The sequence below is a fragment of the Theobroma cacao genome, chromosome 7 (genome assembly GCF_000208745.1).
Source record: "Theobroma cacao cultivar B97-61/B2 chromosome 7, Criollo_cocoa_genome_V2, whole genome shotgun sequence".
NCBI classification, from domain to species: domain Eukaryota; kingdom Viridiplantae; phylum Streptophyta; class Magnoliopsida; order Malvales; family Malvaceae; genus Theobroma; species Theobroma cacao.
This window is the reverse complement of record NC_030856.1, coordinates 5,474,838-5,498,607: the sequence shown is the minus strand read 5'-3', so window position 1 is coordinate 5,498,607 and position 23,770 is coordinate 5,474,838. Positions and strand designations below refer to the sequence as shown.

The window sequence follows — 23,770 nt, the reverse complement described above, 5'->3', positions numbered from 1 at the left end:
AGTTCACTAAGAAGAATTCTCATGATTTGATTAGCTAGAGTGACAATGATTGGACAGGGGACACTGATGATTCCAAAAGTACAGGTGGTTACTGTTTTTCATTTGGCAGTGGTATATTTTCCTAGAATTCTAAAAAACAAGAAGTTGTTGCTTAGCCCTTAGCAAAAGCTGAGTATATTGCAGCAGCTACTGTTGTCAACCATCTTATCTGGCTTAGGAAAGTCTTACAAGATTTGGGATTTAGACAAGTGAAGAGGACTACACATTTTATTGATAACAGGTTAGCTATATCTATTCCTAAGAATCCTGTTCAGTATGGCAAGACTAAACATATCAAAGTGAAATATCATGCCATTAGAGATGCTATTAAAGATGAAGAAATTAAAGTCAAGCACTATGGTATTGATATACAACTTGCAGATATCTTCGTAAAAAGTTTGGTCAAGGATCAATTCATGTTCTTGAGATTTGAGTTAGGGATTTGCAGCTCAAACACCAAGGAGGTGTGTTGAATATCTGTGGTATTTAATCTACAATCAAGCTATCAAAGGGAGGTCTTTAATGGAGGTTTGTGAAAAGCATAGTTTTTGAAAGGAAGAAGTCAAGCTATCGTATAGAGTTGTCCACAATGTTGTTTTCAATTCTTGTTATGTTTTTCATTTTTAAGTTGTTACTTTTATTATTTAATGCTAAAGTCTGTAGGGTGTGTTTTTAATTTTAACTAAAACTTACACCATTTAGGGAGTCTGTTAATATTTGTGCTAGGGAATTTTTCACAAATCCCAAAACTCCTTTGTTTTTGGAATGCAAGATGTTTTCTTCTGGTTTGTTATTGTTTTTATATTTCTATCTCATCCAACTGTCTATATAGAATATAATTTTCAAGTTAATGAAACAATTGCCAAACCATCGTTTTTGTGTGGCAAATACTTTCTCTCTCATCATGCTCGATCGTCTTCCTGTTTTCTGTTCTTCACTGAAAACCATCTTCATATTTTTCCAAAGTTACAGAGCAATGTTTTGACAAACATTAAAGAGGACCACATTTATTTTTACCTTCGCCGAACTACCTTCCACAATTTTTAGCCTTTTCCTTGCACAGAACAAAGTGAACTAAAAAGATCTCCTTAGGAAAAAGTTTTGGGGCTGAAAGACTTTCCTACCACCCTGGAATTCAATATTTCTATGGCTTCCTCACATTTAAGGCAACAAGGTGTCCATGTATTGGATAATCGAAGACCCCTGTGATACATAGAAATCCATGAATGCATCAAATGTGCCAAGTTTTTCCACCCTGATCTTTAATGGTGCAATTAAATTGATCTTTCTAACGAATCCATAAGTAAAATCTAGCGACTCTTCTACTCTAGCGCAACATTGTTCCATTATCTTGGGATCAAGTTGGAGGAGATCAATATTACTTTCTTTTAGCTTAAGCTCCCAAAATAATACATTTCAACCTGGTGCACAGGAAGTGTCAAGAGTAGCAAGTATATGCAATCAAAAGCAATCTGAGTGGTTCGAAGAGGAGTTTTGCATCCATGGCCGGCCCATAGGTAAGGCCACCCAAGCACGGGCTTTAGGCTTCAAATTTGGAGAGGTCCTATATTTTTATAATGTAATATAATTTGTTATATTAAAAATATATATAAATTAAGATAACTAATAAAATATTTACCTATTCTCTCATGCCTTATAAACATTTATTTTCTCTCAGTTTCATATCTTTATTAATTCTTAATTAATTATTTTATTTTCTATTAAAAATATGTAAAAGTCAAAGATAATTAATAAAATGGCATATCCGCTCATTTCTTTAGTTATGTGTCTAATAAATATCTAATTTTATCACTTCACAATTCCTACAATGCTATTAATTCTCAACTATTTCTCCTATTTTCAATCAATTAACAATAATATCTATTTAATGATCTTCAAGAGCTATTTTTTCCCCACCTATTTCCCTATTTCAATCAACTAACATAATATATGTTTAATATTTCCAACAGCTATTTTTTTCCTATATATAAAATCAATTTTTTTTCAAATTATAATATTCACTTTTGAATTCTTCTTTCTTCATTTGCTCTTTTTTCCTTTAACTTCATTTTCCTTCAAAAAATACATAGGAAGTTTGTTATGCTATAATTTTTATAAAGCCGTGAGCTTCATTTGCAGTTTGTAATAAACATTTAACAATTAGATACTATTGTTTTAATCTTTGCATACTTTTTTACTTTAATTTAGAATTTATATTATATTGTTATATTATCTTTATTTTATGTGATAGTTGATTTATTTGAATTAGAAATTTTGAGTGTTGATTTTATATTAGTCATTTAAAAAATATAAGTTAATTATAACAGCTAAATATGTTTTGTACTTACTAATAAATATTTGAATATGTCAAATAAAAAATATGAAACTAGTTATTGAAAGCTTAAAAAAGAAAAATTGAAAGTTTAATACAATCTCAAAAAGCACTTGATAATTTTTTACAAGTAATAAAAATAATGGATCAAAAATTATTAAAGAAATATTAAAAGAACTTGATTATAAAAGGTTAAGTAGAAATTTTGCATCTTTAAAAGCTAGAAGAATAAATTTTTTTTCTTAATTTCAATAAAAAAGGCTTCACTTAAATATTTTGCTTGAAACCTTTTAAGTTATTGAGCCACCCTTACATCCATGATCACTTTGTGAGGTCGGCTTCACTTGTTTTATCCATATTAATACTCAACCACATTTTGTCGTTCCACAAATTGGAATTGTGGAGAGTTATTATGGAAACTAGTTACCTAGAGAATATCTCCAATTCTATATCAATATGGACTTGGAAAGACAAGGAGAACGAAAAGACAAATTCTTAATAAAACATTTTGATTAAAAGGATCAAATGAGGTGTGTTTGTAGTCTAATAATGAATCTTACCCGCCAAAGTTGCGACAACAACTTTGTAACACTAACCAACCTTCACACACAAGATCAATAGGTTCAACATTCCCATTCTCACATTCAATAGATTCCTAATTAGAAGCACCCTTAAATTGGAGTTTTTGAGCCTTTTCTCTACTTTCTTTATCCACAGGGAGAAATTCTAAATACGCCATATACGGGAGAAATGTGTAATAAACATAAAAAGGCTTGCTTAGACGATTTAAATTGATCCTAAAGCATGCTTTAGAAGAGGTGTAGCTTGTTAAAAGTAAAGGCAATCCACCACAATAGAAATCAAGTAAAGGTATGTATTGGCTCATACCACCTATAACAATGACATCAACACACTTTGTTTTAGGCCAAAGTTTCTTGATTATCCTTTCCCATAATTTATTCTCAAATATGTGTTCAAATATATCAACCAATTCAGGATTAAGCCTAGATAGGATCATTGACATGCCATTTTCGCATGCGAGCTCAGTGATCTAATAGCTGAGGTGACCTATTCCTATGTTAGAGCACATCTCCTTCTAATAATCTTGTAAGACCTTGATGCACCTTGCAAAAGCAAATGCAAAGACAGTACTAATCTCTAAAACATCATCATGCTAGAGTAAACCAGAAAGTAATTGGCAGTACGTGCTTTGCTTGGTGTCTACGCATAAGATCATCTTTAAAGGTGTTGTGGAAAATCTAGCCATACTGTTTTGGAAGTGACTACTTAAAAAGAGGCTTGTTGTGTACATTTTTGCCTTTACACCACATGGAGTTTCACACTCTAGTTTTATAAATAGAACGAACATTCCTTTGGCATTGTCTAAGCCATTTATATGTTTGTAACATTATAAGACAAAAAAAGGCTTAACTATTTAGTTCCTAGTGTACTGCATCCTTGTAAGTGTTTAGTTACATATTTGTATTTGAAATTATATATAGATAAATTTTTGATTTGGTACTTAAAGTTTGAAAATTCATAATTTTTTTTTTTGAAATTGAGGAAATGGGGATTTGAACATACTCTTTAAGCAAGAAGATCATGCACCAATCAATAAGCAAAATGCTCAAGTGCTTGAAAATTCATAAAAAAGTACTTGATCTTTATATTTGTCCACCAATTTGCATAGGAGATTAACATCATTAATCAATGTAATGATGTATTGAAAACATCCAACAAAATTACAACACTTAGCATTTGAGGACATATTACCTTGGATCGAAAACTGCCTTTTAAGAACTTCAAATCCAAACATGAAACTATCAAGCATGAAAAAAAATGACTTAAGTTTTTTACTTTCTTATGATAGCCTCAACCAAGATAAGGATAGAAACTCTTTTCTCTAAGCTTTCAGCAGTGAGAGTAGCAACTTTGGCTACCCTCAAGAAGTACTAATGCTGCACTCAAAAATTGTCACTTTCAAGAATTATTATGGAACTTTTAAATAATGAGAAAAAAATAAAATAAAAAAAGAACAACTATAGCTTGGGATGAACTCAATGAAAGGTTCAACCGTTAGGATATTTGAAGGCTCCCATTAACAATTCGGTCGATATAAGCCTTGATATCTTCATAAGTAACAACGGGAACTTTTTTTTTTGAAGAGATGCTTGTCAATTTGGCCATTAAGGTACTTGTTTAGGTAATCTATTTCTGTTTCTCAAGAGAGATTCAAACCAAGCTTTTTCCATCTAATCAGCAATGGAAAAATGTGAGAGTCCTTGATCAGCTGAAAGAATACTTAGAAGAGAAAATTGGCAAGGCATGCATGCCCTCAAGAACTCTATTTATAGGCCAGTAGTTGGATTCTCTCTTTTGGTTGACTTGAGACTATTACATAAGAGTACTACTCATCTTCCAAGAGTCAAGTAATTTTTTTTTTTGGAATGAAGAGTCAAGTATTTAAGATTAAGTACCTCTAACTAATTAGCTTGAAGTGAATTCAAAACATAGTTTTTCTTTTTGGAAAAACTAGCTTGAAGTAATATTAGAAGCACCGTTCAAATTAAATTTTAGTTAGCCCTCTTCCAATCTAGCCCATTGAACTTCAACTTTATTTTTTATACTCTTAGTGGAGTTATTTCTAGCTATTAGGAATCTCACTAAGTCTCCGATTAAGACCTTAAGGTTAGGCCATTGTGCATTAATCCAACAGGCCATTCTAGCCTTGACAAGTTCAAAAATCTGGACCTCATCCCATTCCTTACCCCTAAAAGCCACATTATTTCTTACAAGCCATATGGTCCAAATGATAGCATAGAACACCATTTTCCACACCATACTGTTTTTGAGATATCTGCTAAGGCCCACCCAATTTTCAAAAACAATAAACGGTTCACGTTGACAAGCCCATTGAATATTCCAAAGTTCACACCACATTTCCTAAATCAACCAAGTTTTCTGGAAAACGAAGAAAATGTGACTAATTGTTTCTTTTTCAAACCATTTCTTTTTCATATCGACAGAGCAAACACACAGTTACCACTTCGCTTAAAATTCCTTTTCGTGCTAAAGCTTCTTTAACAGGTAGATGACCTTTTAACAACTGCTAGCAAAAGATCTCTACCTTAAAGGAACCAAGATTGGCCCAAAGTCTCTTCATACCCTTTCCTTAGTGGAACCAACACTCACCACCAATTTGCAGAAGCTACTATGGGTATATTGTCCACTAAGAGTGCTTTTCCACACCAAGTTATCTTCAAATTCCTTCCCAAGCTCTTGTTCTTCAATAACAACCCTAAATTGTTCTCATTGCTCCGTTTCCCACCCAAAAACATTTCTTCTCAACTCAATGTGCCACACCTAATTCTCCTCATGCCATTCCCCAGACTCTTTGATACTATTTTTCTTCGTAATTGCTAAAGTAGAAATGTGTGGGAAAGCTCTTTTTAAAATAAAGCCTTCCACCCATTCTTTCTCCCAAAGCTCACTTTTTTCCCGTTACCAACAGCAAGTCCAATGCTATTAATGACCAAACTTCCATATTCACCAACCCTCGACAAAAGTTGAACAATATTTTCCACATCCCTGAAGCCATCGCCTATTTCTCACCCCTAAAATCAACTTATTTTTATCCAATGGCACTTTTTCAGCAATGATATTCCTTTATAGCCCTTCCGACTCATTTCCATATCACCATACCCATTTGTTGAGTAGTATCCTACTCTTAAGTACCAATTCTAAAATACCAAACCCCCTTATATTTTTACATTTACGCACATTTTCCCATTTCACATGATGTAAGTTTCTAACTAAGTTAGGTCCCCCCCCTCCCCCCCATAAAAACCTCATTTGAATTTGCTCAATATTTTGTTTAACAGTTGCAAGCATTTTAAAGAGGGACATAAAAAAAGTAGGTAAACTACACATTACCAATCTTGCTTTCTATGTCACCAATTTGCTCTCAAACCTCTTAATAACCAACTGCCACATGCTCACTGAGGGATTACTTACCCTCAGCAGAATCTCAAGGTAAATTATGAGGAGGACTCCCACTTTACAATAGATATTATTAGCCCATTAAGCCACCAAACTTTGATCGATTCCCACCCCAAACAGTTGGCTCTTCCTAAAGTTTATTTTAAGACCGAAAACTACTTGAAATTATCTCAAAATATGTCTAATATTAAGAATATCATCAAAGTATGGTTGAGTGAGAATTACCGTATCATTCAGGTATTAGAGGTGGAAGACTAAGACATCAGATGATCACACACTTATCCCTTTAACCATCTAAGATTGGACAGCTCTAAGCATCATCAAACTAAACGCCTCAAACACAATATTGAAGAGCAATGGTAATAATGGACATCTTTGCCTTAATCCCCTTGCCATCAAAAATTACCTCGTAAACGTACCATTAACCAGTATAGACACAGATGCAAACCTTAAACAACCTTTAACTCATTGCCTCCACTTGCCTCTAAACCTAATCAATCCCATCACTTAATCCATTAAGCTTCATGCCACACTGTCATAAGCATTTTTGAAGTCCACTTTAAATAATAATCCTCCCACCCTATTTTTCTTCATGAGATCTACCATCTCATTCGCAATGTAAAAATAGTCCAAAATCTGCCTTTCCTTGATAAAACCGAACTGATCTGTATTGACAACTTTTTCTATAACATCTCTCAGTCTCCATGCCAGCAATTTAGTAACATTTGATAAAGGTTCCCAACCAAGCAAATGGGTTGAAAGTTGTTAAGCCCACTTGAGATGTCATATTTAGGTACCAAGGTAACAAAGGAAGTGTATACCTCTTTATGCATCCCTCCCTTATAGGAAAAATCCTTAATAAATTTCATGATTTCATTTTTCATGACTCTTTATTGCGACTTCGCAAATGCAAGACTAAATCCATCCGAGCCTTAGGCCTTATCACCGTCACAACTCTCAATCATTGTTCATACCTCTTGCTCTGAAAAAGGTTTTTCAAGCAGTTACATAGACTGTTCTTTCAATCTATTAAAACTACAGTTTAATTCTTTCAGGCTGTAAGTCATCTTGACAGCATATAAATCCTCAAAATGTCTCGTAACCTCATTTTTTTTTCCCTTAGTTCTTCTAACTCATTTCCATGAACGAAAATTCTTTCAATAAAATTAGTTCTCATTCGTCTTGATGCTAAGCTATCAAAGAATCTTGTGTTTCGATCACCCTTTAAATACCATTTAGCTCAAGACTTTTGGTGTCATGCCCTTTCTTTTTTTCAATAGAGCTGCCATAGTCGTTTTTTTTTATCCATAACTGCTCTTTGTTGACAACTTCATTTCTTCCCTGTTGTATTTCCAACATGATCTATTGAATTTCTTCCTCTAGAATATTAAACTACTCATTGATGTTAACCACATTATCTTTCTACCATTATTGAATAGTCTCCTCAGTGCCTTAAGGCGGTTCCACATAATAGCCCTTGATTTTCTTAAGTGACCAATTTCATTCCAGGTCACACCAAACATATCACTAAACCTTTATTCATCAAGCCAAAAATTGAAGAAACAGAAAGGTTTTGGCCCATAATTAAGTTAGTCAAACAAAGTTAAATAGAAGAATGATTCGAAATAGAGAAAAATACATTTTGTACCAGGTAGGGGATTGATTTAGTTATCTCAACTGCTACCAAGAACTGATCCAGCCTACTAGCCTTAACATTTTGCCTTTCTCTACCCCAACCATTAGTAAATCCATCAGCCCCAAGTCTTCAATGAAATTATTGAAAACATCCATTGATCAATTTATCAAATTGCAACCATGCCTCTCCTCAATACCTTTTACTGCATTAAAATCCCCCCAATACACCAAACAACATCCCATTCTCTGATAGCCTTTAATAACTCTTTCCCCCTTATTATTAGGGGCATACTCGTTAGCCAAACCATAAGTTATGTTGCTGCCTTTCAGTTTCTTAATTAACAAAATATACCTCATGCTCACATCTTTGTATTTGATTACCAGATGGTCTTCACTACAACTTGATAACAAACAAACAGCTGCCTCTACAGCCTTTGCTCCTACCCAATTATATGAACCACTATTCCATAATCCACTAACCATTCTATCATTAAGCTCACTTAGTTTAGTCTTTTGTAAAAAAACAGAAGCAGTTCTGTGTTTAGAGATCATTTTCTTCACCGCCGTTTTCTTTTTCAATTTTTCCTATAGTCATTTGATATTTCATGAAATTCTAATCATAAGAACAAGATAAAATAACCCAAAATTAGTACCTAATTTGATGCTCTACTCTCATACCATGTCAACATCCTCCCTTTCCATTACAATGAAAACCTCAATCATCTTGGTATCTCTCATCTCAAATGCCATGCCTAAATTTTTTGCGACCTCTAATGTGCATTCTACTTCTTTTCTAATCTTATTATTTCTTCTTGAAATATCACTATAAGAAGACATAACATTAAAGATGTGTGAGTCGTTTGAGCTGACTCTGGCCCTTTTCTTACCACTACACAACGCATTTTTCTTTCTCTCTCTCCCTTTTGCTGCTTTCCTACCTCTTGTTGCCTAGGGTCTACTTACCCTTACAACCAATGCTACCCTCTCCACACCTTTACCTTTTGAGTTACTCAATGCCTTAGTCTTTTCATCCATCTCCATCTGCTTTGTCACCACAATGTCACCAATTTGTCCCATGGCTTCTACTTGTAGTTTATCACCCCCTTTATTCTCTTCCATTCGGATTTCATCATCTCCACTATCCACATTTGGTCTTGATGCACTTCCATTGTGTCATCAGTCCTCAAACAATTTTCCCTACGATTCTTCATTCCCTCATTTCTCATGATCCCTTATTCTTGATTTTCTTTCAATTTGGATCTCACGTTATTATCCTCACCCATTATTTCATTGAGTGTAAAAGGGTTCAAATAATGGGTTGTCTCAACCTCTCTATTTACATCATTTGTCCTATAATCCTCAAGCTTAATCTCATTATGAATAGTTAACTTATTATGAGTAATTGTCTCATGTAGCCCAATCGCATCATATTGTCCACCTAAACCATACGATTTATCTTCCCAACTAACATATATATACTGTAGTCAAGTCCATTTGATGACCCACTTCCTTCATTTATTTGAACTAGAGACTTTAACCTAGGCCCATTCCTACTCATGTGATCTTATCGTCTACTTTCTCAAAGCCTTCTAAAGAAATCTACACAGTGTTTGAAACTAACTACTCCCTCAATTTGAATTTAAAATTAACTTTTTAAAAAGACACCTGTACTCTTCCTATTTTCAACTAGGAACGACCATCGTTTGTCTCACCACTTTCCTATTTTCCAGTTGTCTCTTCAATCTCTTCCTCCATGCTAGCTGCAGACTTATCACCTTCATGGGGTGCCTCATACGTGAATTTCAAAACCACTTTGCTCCCATTCAAAATCACTTTCTGCCATTATAGAATAAAATTTCCTATATCCTGCTTAATAAGCACATCACATAGACTTTTAAGTAGCTTCGCTCATTCTGATAATTGATCCCCACATGTTCCCAATCCATTTAATCACCTTAAGGCACTAGAGATTAGGTGACAAATTCCCAATTTTTACCCATTTTAATTCCCCCCTCTTTTCTTAGACCATTTCATAAAAGGTAATAGAAATGAACCAATCACTTAATTTGTTTATTTCCTTTTCAATTGCCTTTCTCATATCCCCTGCATTTAGGAAGGTTAGCATTACTCTGAAAGGGCAAAGTTGCTTTATCCTAACAACAATACCTTGTTTAAGCAAGCTTGATTGAAACTGTCTACTGGGACTTCATTTGTCACCAATGCAACAGCGCTCCTACATAGCCATTCCCATTCCTTTGCTACAATATCCACTTGGATGGATAATGGTCACTCCGTTTTATTTTCCTAGGCAACTCTAGGACCATCTTTTTCAACCTTACCAATCTCATCTCTTCTACCTTCACTTGAACATGGCCTCTTACCTTCATCTGTGTTTTGTGAAACGACATCCTTAAACGAGCTCGTTGAGATGTTACATTTTTGGACCGCTGAGGTGGTTCCTAGTGTTGTTCATTGGGTTTTGTTTGCCTTAGACAATGTTACACTCTTGAACATCTAGGTCGCTTTCCTCACATTAACTCTTTCACCTTCTAGGAATCTGCTTTGGCTTAATCTTATCGCTTGTTCCATCTCTTCTTAAGATCTATACCTGACGAAACCAAAATCCAAATGTTTTCCTCTATTTGGTAGCTTCCGATTGGTGATATACACATCCACAACAATCCCATAGTCTTGGAAAGCATCCTTGAGAAATCTCCATCCAACCTTGGGGCTTAGATTCCGAACATAAACTAAAAAAAGATTCTTCTTCTATTTATAGATCTCATTTTTAAATGGATCTGACCAAGAACAATGTTTGTTTTTCCCTTTAAGTCTGTTCCTTTCGCTGCCATCTCTGCACTTGTTTCTCATCATTGTCGTAACCTAGAAGAAAACTATTGATAAATTTCAATTAGAAAGCATTCTAACTTGAAAATATTGATACGCTAGTGGGAAGTCTTGATACCCAGAAAGCTTAAGAGACAAAGTATTCAAAACATAAAGTTAACCAAATATGAACTGATGTTGATGGTAACCAATTGGTCTCTACTAATTAAGTGAACAGAGACTATTACTAAAATTAGGCAATGGTTGATATAATATGTATGACAGATCAAACTCTATTTCATTCTTTCAAATTTCTTTCTTTCAATGGTAATGGATATTGTTGTAGTGAAATTAAAAGTAGCAGCAATAAATAATAAGTAATTAGCAAAGTTAGGTGATGATCAGTAAATTATGTATAACACAGCAAACTTGCTTTAATTGACAATGCATACAATTGTCAAAACATATCAATAAATCAATAAATAAGTTATAAAATAAATAGTAACATGGATATATGAATTTTCATATGATATTCATGAATTTGATATACTATTTGAATGTAATTTGTATTTATAATAATGAAATATTATTGTTTTAAAAAATTATAAAATTTAATATTAATCTTGGACCGCATCAAACTGTAAAGTTCAACAAAAGATCGATCTTATGAAAACACGTATCGATCTATTTCAAAAAATTTTAAGACCAACACTATATGGATGGTTTATAGTCCCAACTTCCAAACCATCTACTTGGATCATGCCAATATCATGACACGTGGGTTTAAATCGTAGGAGATGCTTAGCACATGACACTAAGTTTTACCTTAACCACGGGATCTTATTTTGCAAATGAACTTTTTAACCTAAAGAAAGTTAAAATTTAGAATAATACCCTTTTCATATATTTTAAATTTTAAATTCAATGATTTATAGAAACCAAGATCAATTGTTTTCTTAAAATTTATATTACCTTTTCACAAATACACAAAATTTTATTTGACTATAATTTTTTAAAATTCCTTTTCTCTATTTTTCTATATTTATCTTCAAAATATATAATTTTTTCGAAACCACCTCAATATAAAATTTTTAACTTCACACATATGATAGATATCACATCAACAAGAGATGGAATAGATCTTGGGTTTATAAATAAGGGTCTTCCTCCACTTATCAAGTATGTTTTTTGGTTGAAAACGTGGACCAATGACGAGTTGTATCAAAGCAAACTAAAAGCTTTATTGATGTAGAATCCCCACAAAAGATATCTAGATCAAGGTAAACTCGTTGGAAACATGTATTCGTGACACATAAGCCTATCAATTTAAAAATGAAAAGGCTACACCAATTCATCTACGCTTAACCTTTATGTTACCTTTTATATATATACTTTGTGTACCTCCTCCCTCACTCAACCTAGGTCGGCTGAGTTAGGTAACCATTCAAGCCATAGTTGTGTGTTGTGGTCAAAGAGTAAAAGGAACTTTTAGCAAAATTGATGGCAAGAGAAATTTACAACTCACAATACATATTCTGCCTATCCTTATTTTCAATAAGAATTCTAACAAATTTGAACTATATTTATGTGGTGTTTCATAATGTTTCCTAAATACATAAAAGTTAAACTTATCTTACTAAAACCAAAATAGCTAATAAATAAATAAAACTTAACTCGCATGAACAATTGAAATAACATGATGATGCATTATTGTTTGGCCATGCATCATGACGCTTGGCTATCGATGCAAATATGGAATATTTATTGAAGGCTTATCAATATATAAGAAAAAAATAATGAAATATCAATAATAAGTTATTAATGATGAACTTACACTTGTAAATCAATAAAGATGTAACACCTCGTACCCTCATTTAGTCGTCAATAAGACCCTATCGATAAGATGAAAGGTCACTTGATGTAAATTTAAGTGTCGAAGAGCGGTTACGGGAGAGAAGAATATTTTGAAATAAAATGATATTTTATTTGATAAAACAATAATAATTAAAGGGAAAAAAATAAATAAATAAATACTAAAAATAATAATGAAGTGAAAAAGAAAATAATATCATAATAAAAAAATTATTATAAAGGATCACATGGGTAGCCGCCCACGTGTAGAATAAGGAGTTAAAATATGTTTCTAAGTTAAATGATGGTGGGGTTGGCCTAATGATACAAGGGAGAAAGAACAAGAAAATATGGGGGGGCGGCCACTTGAATAAAAGGAAAAGAAAAGGGAGAAAAAAAAGAAAGTAAGTAGNAAAAGGAAAAGAAAAGGGAGAAAAAAAAGAAAAGAAAGGTTTCGAGCATAAAAAAGAGAGAGAGAGAGCAAGGGGAAAGCCGAAGAAGAAAGAAAGAAAGAGGAAAGCTAAAAAAGAAAGAAAGAAAGAAAGAGAAAAAGGGAAAAGTCGTCGCCCAAGGAAGAAAGAGAGAAAGAAGAAGAGCAAAAAAAAAAAAGAGAAAGAGGAAAGCTGAAAAAGAAAGAAAGAAAGAGAAAAAGGGGAAGCCGCTGGCCAAGGAAGGAAGAGAGAAAGAAAAGGAGCAGAAGAAAGAGAGAAAGAAACGGGAAAGGAAGAAAGAAAAAAAATCAGCCAAAATCGAGAGAAAAAAGAAAGAAAGGAAAAGAGAGAGAAAGCTGGGTGGTGGTGGCTGACGAAAAAAGAAAGAAAAAGCTGGTTCATGAGAAGGTCGGCTGGAACAAGGAAGGAAGAAGAAAAAGAGAAAGAGAAGAAATGTGGAGATTTGGGCCAACTTAGCCCAATTTGGTAAATTTCCTTGCCTTTTTATTTGTTTCATGGGCTTGTTATGAAATTGAATTATTTGAAGGGCTAGCCCATCTTGTTTAGCTAAATTTAGATTATTGGTAATATGAATTAAATTAAGTTACTTTAATACAATATTTAAAAATTCTTTTATGATATCTCATAGGATTAAAGCAAATAAGAAAATATGAGATGAATGAATAGTGTTTTAAATATAGTTAAGAAATTTTGAAATTGTTTATTGTGAGGAATTATTATTGTCGAAGGAATTTATTTACATAAATTAGTTGGAAGTGTTAAGTTGCATGGTATATTAATTGGAAGAAATAAAAGGGAATAATGTGGATGGAAATTGGAAAATAATTGAGTAGATTTAAAATGATTGTGGTTGCCGTAAATATGGTTAATATTATAAAAATATTAAGATGGATTTGGGCGGAAGTTACTTCTAAAGCTTAAGTAGGCACTTAATATCATAAATAAGTTGTCGGTGATTATAATCTAAAGGGTTACGTGAGCAAAGGATATAAGCGATTTTAGTAAAAATGTATTAAGATGTGAGTTAGTCGAATATGGATTCATGATAAAATGAGAAATAGAAGTGGAATTGATGCACTAAATATATTAAGTTTGGATTGTTGATAGGAAGTACCAAAGTAAAGATAGTGCATTATAGCGGCGTGTAAGAGAGCAAGTGACGAGCGATCGGTAAATAGAAATAACGACATAGCATCCCGTTATTGTGAGCTGAATAGGTGCTAAATTTCAAAAACCATATCCCGATAAATATATTATATATGATACATTTGATGGTTGACGAAATTGTGGAAAGCGTAAGTTGGTAGAAAGCCTTAGGTTGTTTGTGATTGCAATCAAGGGTTTTAAATTCGTTTTTTTTTATATTATATATAAGTATATATCTACAAGGTTTTAATTACGAGGAAACAAACCTTTGACTGGTTTTTTGCTTCAAAATCATACCTTGCAAGCTTGTGGATGTTTGGGTCAATGGTCATTATTTGATTCATGATATTTTTTTAAAAAAATACTATTGATTTCACTAAGCATGTTGATTTGATGGATATGCCATGCTTTTGAAATAAATTATGCAAAACATTCAATTTATGATTATATTGCTTTTGATCTGTCAGGTTTTGTAAATGCATTAAATTGCAATGATTTTCATTTTAACGTAATTGAGATACTCTGGGTAAAACCTGTTACCACACCAGGTTAAGTGTGGTATTTGTGCACAAAGTAGTATTTGTTGATTATCGATATTTGATTGTAAAAAGGGGGACCTGAAGCCCCGATTCATATTGGGTGGCGTGAGCAGTTCCCACGAGTAGGTGAAGAGGGACTTGAAGCCTCGATTTATATTGAGTGGCGTGGGCAGTTCCCACGAATAGGTAAAAGAGGACCTGAAGCCTCGATTTATATATGGTGGATTGGGCAGTTCTCACGAGTAGGTGATGATGTCTGAGAGAGTAAGCCTAAGGGTTATATTAAACCTACCAGAGAATGATGCTCTTTTGTGGATTTTTTTTACACAATCCATGGCATTAACACTTGAATTTTACTATTGAATGGCAAGTGAAATTTACATATTCATTGGTGATCAGTTATTTCACATTTTTATGTTTGAGACTCTTCATTTTACAGTTGCCATTGGATTTACTGTTGACTGGATATCAAAGTTGAAAGATTTCTAGTACCTTAAATACAACCATTTTCATATATGTTTACTTGTAATTCATTATTTTTAAGACTTGCAAGGTATAAAAACAAAATCTCTCAATTTAATGGAGTGTGTTTTCTATGCTTACTCTTAGATTTATAAACATTCCATCTTCATATTTGTTTCCCCTTCTTACGTGCTCACGGGGTCGATGATCACTGAGTTTGTGAGACTCACACCCCTTTTGTTTCCCCATTTACAGACAGGGATTGGCCTAGCTTGTAATCATTGATACATGCGATCCACCGCAGATAGGCAAAGGCATCTCATAGCATTTAATCCCGAATCGCTCCATTGTTAGAGGTCGAGTCGTAGTTCTTTGTTCATTAAGTTGTAAATGGATATTGATGTTGTTATAAGTAAATAATTGGAGATTGTGGATTTCAATGTATAACTTGTGATTAAATGATTTTAAGCTTGAATCGATTATTATGTTTATGGTTCAAGTTACGATATAAAAGTATTGTTTTAACTATCAATATGGAATGGTGATGGTATGTAGTGAACTAATGGGCATTTCAAGAAAGGCTTGTTCAGGACTTGGCGGGTCTTTCTCGAAGGTCTCGGACACTGATAACGACCAGGGAGGGGTCGTTACAAAAGAAAAACCCAGAAACTAAATTGGAAAAGAATTCACACTCTTCTAGATTAAAGACAAACAAGTTCATATCTAATTTAAAGAACTAACAAAATTAGCAAGCACAATAAATTAATCACAAGTCCAACAAAAAGATGTTAGATTTTTTAGTAAAATCTTTATTTGGACTTACATTATTTTATTTTTTTTGTATTTTATCAAAATTAGGTTAAGATAATTTGCTCTTGATAAAGTGACAATATTTTAGTCCATAATATGATCTAATAAAGTGGACTAAACTCCAATCTTATATGTGGGCCTAAAAGTGTAGGCTTGTATGAGAAACCCTAAATCTTATGATGGGTGAGACTAGGGATTCACTATATAAAGGTATGGTTACATCTCCTTTTTGTTTACAATGATATAAAATCTCACCTATTGGAGAGTTATAAAGAAAAAGAACGAAAGATCCTAGTGCATTGAGTACCAATAGTTAATTTGGTTAGTATATTATTTCCATTGTTAAACTAAAGATTAGAAATCAAGTACGTTCTAAATTCCTACTATGTTAGAACTTGGATTAGTATAAATTATTTATACATAAAGTTTTTCAATTAGTATCAGAGCCAACATGGTTAGGATTTAAAACCCTAAGAAATTATATATTTATTACATAAATCATCACTACATGTTAAGGTCTTATGTGGTACTTGGAATTTATGTAATTACATCATTAAAATACATAATTATCTTTGTATAATGCAATTAGATCTTGTGCATGCTCAATTGATGATATATTATTCGCCATATAACTGTTTGATCGAATTACATCTGTGTAACTGAATGAAATTGTATTTGATGAATTGGGTTTTTCAAGGGTTGTGAGTTTTTAACAATTTTAAGCCAAGAACAATTTGATTTAGGTAATTTATTAAGTTACCTTGGGTTTATTATTTCTTGATGAGTTAAAATTGTTATTGAAGCCATAAAGCTTGATTTGAGTTGAAATTGGATTACCCAACATTGGTAGAGTTTAACTCTCCAACTGACCCATAGCTTCCACATTCCTTTCTTTTGTCCACAACCTCTTTATCCATTCTTGTCCTATCTTTCATTTGTTCTATACTTTTCCTTATATCGCTCTCTTTTCTTAAACCTTCATTTTTCTCATCATTATTTTCTCCCTCTATCACTAATCTCTTTTTTTTTTCTTTCCCAAGTGGTTCTATCTCTTCCCTATTGCCTCTCTTCCATCACCTTTGTAAGTCTTGAGCCTTGTAGCCCTTCTCCTTTTTCCATACTCCTTTCCATAATTAGCTCTGTCTCTTTCTCACTACCATCTATATTAGTACTCCTTTGATAGCCCTAACTAGCATAATGAAACTTCTCCCATAACAAGATATTGCTTTATATTACCCATATGCTTCACAAGCTTTCTAGTTAAGAAATCTCATTAAAAAATTATTGGTGGTTGACTCTATTGTTAGACCCATATAGTTATATTGTTATAACACTGCATTGGTTTTGTCAATAATAAAAGCATCACAAAGGCAAAGCACATAGAGATAAAATATTTGATAGTTATAGAATTTATCAAAAAGGGTGATATTTCAATAAAGTATATTTATACTGACGATATTATTGTTGATCTTTTTACCAAGGGATTGCACCCTGTCAATATTAAGAAACATATTTTGACCTAAGCATTAAAGAGTCTATTAATGTACTTGGTTAGTGGGAGGATTTGACATTGTTTTATACTTTGTGCACAATTGTTTGGAACACATCCTTGATGATGTAGATGGATTTATTATGAATAATGATTATTCAATTATATTCAATCATAAAGATTTTGCGTATGTACATTTATATTTACATATATGAAAACTTAAGACATGTGTCAGTCTTAAGCATAAGTTGAGACATAAATTTACAACTTTAAATGTATGTCTTTGCAGGGACGGCCCAATAAGTTCAAAGGCTTAAAGCGAAATATTCAAATGAGGCTTTTTTTTATTGAAATTAAAAAAAATTATTAAAATTTTATTTTTCTAGCTTTTTGAGATGCAAAATTTTTAATTAAACTTTTATAATCAAGTTCTTCTAATATTTCTTTTTCAATTGATAATATAGCCAATCCATTTAATCTTTCTTGAAACATTGTTGATCTTAAATAAGATTTTATTAATTTTAGTTTTGAAAAACTTTTTTCTCCTGAAGCAACACTTATTGGAATTGTTAATATTATTCTAAAAGCAATATATGCATTTGGAAAAGAATTGAGTCTTTTTATATGATTAAGTATGTCAATTTGACTGTTTTTTTCCTGTGTAATTTCTTTTAAAATTTTTAATACTGAAAATAAATCTAAACCATCAATATTAGAATAGTTGTTATATTTTAAGGAACATTCAAGATTAAGGCAATATTCTTTTAAACTATTATCATCTAATGACTTTAACTTTTTACCACTAAATAAAAAACTAAAAATATTTTCATACATCTTAAATTGTTCAAATCTACTTTGAAGTGAAAAAATTGCTTGATCTAATATATACAAGAAGTAATCAATTCTAAATGATTCTTCAAGAGATGTAGTTATTTCATTATCAACATTCTCATCAAATTATTTTTTTCTACGAATAATATGTGTATCACGGAATTTAGGTTCTATGTTCATTTCAGATGCAATTTCTTTAAAAAAAATCATAACAGATGCAAATCCATTTTCTCTATATTTTTCAAAAAAGAAAGAAGAAGACCTTTTAATTGTTCTATAGCAACATCAATACACATATCTTTTGATTGCAAATTTTTGCTAACAGAGTTAACAGCAAACAATATATCATACCAAATAGTCATGCCCAACAAAAACTCAAAATTTTCAAGCTCATATGTTGCTAAGCAATTAGCTTCACTTTTAGTTTTAGGATCTTCACTAACTTCTGCTAATTTTAATAAAGCATCTCTTATTTGTGGAGCTTGGAATTTTATTGCTTTAATACTTTCAACACGCCTTTCCCAACATGTTTGTGACAATGATTTAAGAGTTAGACTAAGTATATTGTCTTGTAAAATTTTCCATCGTTTGGTAGAAGAAGAAAATAGTGAATATATTCGTTGTACCACTCCAAAAAATGATATAGCTTTAGTGCAAGAATTTGCCATGTCACAAAGTACTAAATTTAGATTATGACAACCACATGGTGTATAAAAGGATCTAGGATTTAAGTCTAAAATTCTTTTTTGCACTCCTTGTTGCTTGCCCTTCATATTAGATCCATTATCGTATCCTTGTCCTTTTAAATTATTAATATCAAGCCTAATATTTTTTATTTCATCCACAATGGCATCAAAGAGACCTTTTCCAGTTGTATCATCTACTTTTAAGAATTCAAAAAAGTACTCCATAACTTTAATTGGACTTGATGAAATATTAACACATCATAATATAAAAGACATTTGCTCTTGATGACTTACATCTAAAGTGCAATCAAGTATTATCGAAAAATATTTTGCTTCTATGAGGTTTTTAATAATTTCATTTCTAATTTCACTTGTTAACAAATTTATCAATTCATTTTGTATTTTATGTCCAAGGTAATGAGTATGAATTTTATTGTCTTTAATGCGTCGAATATGTTCTTGCATCACTGGATCAAATTCTGCAATCATTTCAATTAGACTTAAAAAATTTCCATTACTTTCTTGATAGATCTTTTCATTTTTCCCACGAAAAGCTAAATTATTTTTACCAAGAGTTTTTATTATAGCAAGAATTCTTGTTAATACTTTTTTCCAATGTTCTTCATCTCTTTTCATTTGTTCTTGAACACTTTCATCAATTGTTTTATTTTCAATAATCTCATTTCTAAATCAATCCAAGAACTCATATTAGTAAAATGCTCATTACTCATTTCATGACTCTTAAGCTTAGCACTAAGGTTTCTCCAATCTTTGGTGCCAACATTAGCTAATTTACTTGTACTAGAAGCCAAATTAAACAATTTACAACAAAAGCAAAATACTCTATCTAAGTCTTTCGAATAAACTAGCCATCTTCTTTCATGTGTCTCCCCATTTGCCAACTTTTGAATATAGTATGTAACAGAAAAATGTTTTGAAAACTCATCTTTGGGAAAATCTAAATCATTAAATTTAATTGGACCTTTCTTTGCTAATAAATCTCTTAAATTTGTATCAATATTCGTCCATTGACTTGGATCATAAATATTTTCAAGAAAGCTATTATTTAAATTAATAGGTTGATCCTCTTCATCATAATTTCTATGATCATTTTGAATCTCTTCATGATTTCTATGATCATTTTGAATCTTTTCGTTAACTTCTTGTTCTAGTATTTCATCATCATCTAACTCTTTGAGATTATTAACTTGTTCGTTTAAGGGACATTTATTAATAATTTCTTATTCATTATTTTTANTAGATATTATACATTGAAAAAGATAATTGGTTTTATATATAGGGGAAAAAATAGCTGTTGGAAATCATTAAATGCATTGATTGCAAATAAGAAAAATAAATGAGAAAAAAATAGCTGTTAGAGATTATTAAATACATATGACTGTTAGTTGATTAAAAATAAGAGAATATAGTTGAGAATTAATGGCATTCTAGAAATAAGAAAGTAATAGAAAATTGAGATTTATTAGGCACATAATTAAAAAAATGAAAAAATAATTTTATTAATTATTTTTTACTTTATATTTTTTAAATTTTATATATTTTTAATATAATTAATTATATTATAAAATTAAAAATCTTTCCTAAAATTGAGGCCTCCCCAAATTGGAGGCCTAAAGCGCTTACTTGGGTGGCTTCACCCAAGAGCCAGCACTGTGTCTTTGACACATAAAGTATAACTCGAGATAAGTAAGGTAGACATACAAGTTTACTAAGTAAACCAAAAAGTATTTCTCTTGCAAGTATGAGTTGCATAAAGTAGAGAATAAAATGACTAACAAAAGAATACAACACATGAATGTAGATCATTAAAGAAGTGTTGTTATTCATTGCTACACTGCCACATTGAGTTCATGTCGATAAGATTAAGTGGTATATGTGATTATAGTTGGTGCTATATCTTTGTAGACGTAATTATTGTTATTTTTCTATATCACAAAAATTTATTGGACAAAACAGTACTTTAAGTAGTCTTAAGACCAATTTTTTTTTACAATTGGGCCCATAAAGTTTTTGATTGTCTTAGCCAATGAGTCGATTTCAAGAAATTTTTTTTAATTTAAATTTAAGTAATGTAGTCCAAGTGGGAGATTGTTAGATCTTCTAGTAAAATCCTTGTGTGGACTTACACTATTTCCACCTTTACTTTGTTTTTAATCATGACTCTAGACTTATCCTTATTTGGCTTTCTCTTACTTATGGATCTCTTTAAGTTTATGCTTTTCTAACCAAGTCTTATATGAAAGACAATCTTGTTTCTTAAGTCTTTTTTCTTGCAAAATAAATATTTTTGTTCCTTCTTGAAGACAACTTTAAGACTCCTTACACTGACAAATTGACCAAATTCTTTCTTTTATCTTGAAGCTTTTAGGAGTATTAAATTTAGTAACCATCTTAATGATGTACTTCGTTGCTCTTCCAATCCCATCATAACTTATGGAATAAAACCCTTCCTTCCAAAAAAGTGCCAATTTCAACATTTGATGACACCCTATACCTCAATGCTACTATAGTTAAGAACTTCTTTATTTTAGTAATATTAGGAAATCCACTTAATAGGTGTACAAGGATCGACCTCTTAACAACAAGTAGACAATATTTATTGGATATCTCCCATGCCTCAAAGGCTTTCTTATCATTTCCAGAGTTGTCTTAAAAATTTAAACAATGCAACTTAACTATAGTAAATAAGCTAATCAAAATACTCCAAAACCATAAATGAGTATATCTAAAAGGTCTAGGCACATCATCATGTAAACACCTGTGGGCTGAATGCATAACATGTCACAAAAACGATAATGAGAATATAACATAACTTTGTAACTTACCACCTTTGGGCAAATAAACTACTAAAGCTAGCCACTCTTCACACACATGCTTTTTTGTGTTACCCTCCTATATATAAAATGAATTTTTTTTTAATTTATAATATCCACTTTCGAATTCTTGTTTCCTCTTTTGCTCCTTTCTTAACTTCAATTTCCTTCAAAGAATACACAAGAAATCTATTATGTGCATATTTTCATAAAGTCGTGAACCTTATCTGTTGTTTACATCTCAAAAAGCTAGAAGAATAATTTTTTTTTTTAATTTTAATAAAAAATGCCTCATTTGAATATTTAATTTTAAACCTTTAAGGTTATTAAGTTGTTTCTGTGACTAAGTTAAGTGACTATTCAAGCCAAAGTTGGGTGTTGTGGTTGTTAGTTTCTCTAAGTTAAATGTGAAATTTTAATTTTTGATACAACAACAACAATTATTACTTAATTTAAAAGCCAAAGACCTACCACAAGAAACTTATAAATCAAGATGCAGTTACGTCGAAAACAATACAAGTTCTTCGCCTCCAAAGATATTTAGCCTTCTTCTTTTTTAGGCTTTTTGTTTTTTTAAAAAATTGTTGCTAATTAATTCTTATGGTCAACCAATTAAGTAGTAATCTTTACCTATATGGATCTACTAACGAACTTTGATTCACTACACCTAATCCATAATCTAATAGGAGTTATATATAAAATCCAAAAAAAGAATATGCACGAAATTCTTGAGGATCTTTCTCTATAACCATGGGCCCAAGTCCATGTAATCTCATGACTAATATATTACTTAGAATTTCATTTAATCTAACATTAGTATTTAATTTCTTAAATTAGTTAAGAAATCTTATTTACCCATTAATTACAATAATGTCCATTAACACATTGCAATTAACCTATGCAGGGAAAAGAATTATCAATGTAGTCCCTTTCATCATAATCTTTACTAATTTGTCCTTTCACCATACCATATTCCTTATGGGCTTTATAGATAAATAATTTTCACTATCACATTCAACTCATGTAATACCAATTTCTGATTTCATTCTTGTTGGATTTTGGAAAAATATTTTTCCACAAAAACACTTATGTATAATATTAATATGAATAATAGAATTCTAAAACACCTTTGAGAAAACACACCAATTAGATTTCTTGAGTCCAACAATCTTATGAAAATCGGTTGAATATTTTTCTTAATAGAGAATGGTGAATCTTTTATTGAGCATCGAATATAATTTATTTAGCATTTACATAACCCAACATACGAAGGTATAGCCTTTAAATTCAACATCAGCTATTGACAACATTAAAGCCTAAATAAATTATATTGACCTCTTAAGTATAAAGACAATCAATAAATTGTAATAAAGCTCATTTTAATTATTAACAGTGATAAAATTATATGGTGCTATTTACTTAGATCATGTTCACTGTATGTTTATCATACACTACACTCACTTGTTTGCTATAAGGTCACTACCACAATGGTGGAGTTAAAACATTCTATCTTTTTTATAAAAGTATAATGAGTGTAGGCTTTTAACATTTTGTTACATTTAACCTAAAACAATTTTGACAAACAAGGAACTTAAGAACTATAACTCTCTGTTTAATACTTCATCAATTATTAGTATAGTTTTTCTACAATGTTATCAAATAATTTATGATTATATTATATATGTCATAAATAAATAAAAAATATCTATTAAAATATAATATATATGAAATTAATAATTGATGTAGTACTTATTTATCTAATAAATAAATACTATCAAAAAAGCAGTCTCACAAACAAAACTAATTGTGTTGGTAATTACTTGACAGGTTCCCACAAAT

General features: G+C 31.4%; 1 pseudogene; it reads right to left on the bottom strand.

The window, feature by feature from the left end:
• On the bottom strand, positions 1,128 to 9,124 carry LOC108662732 (annotated as a pseudogene).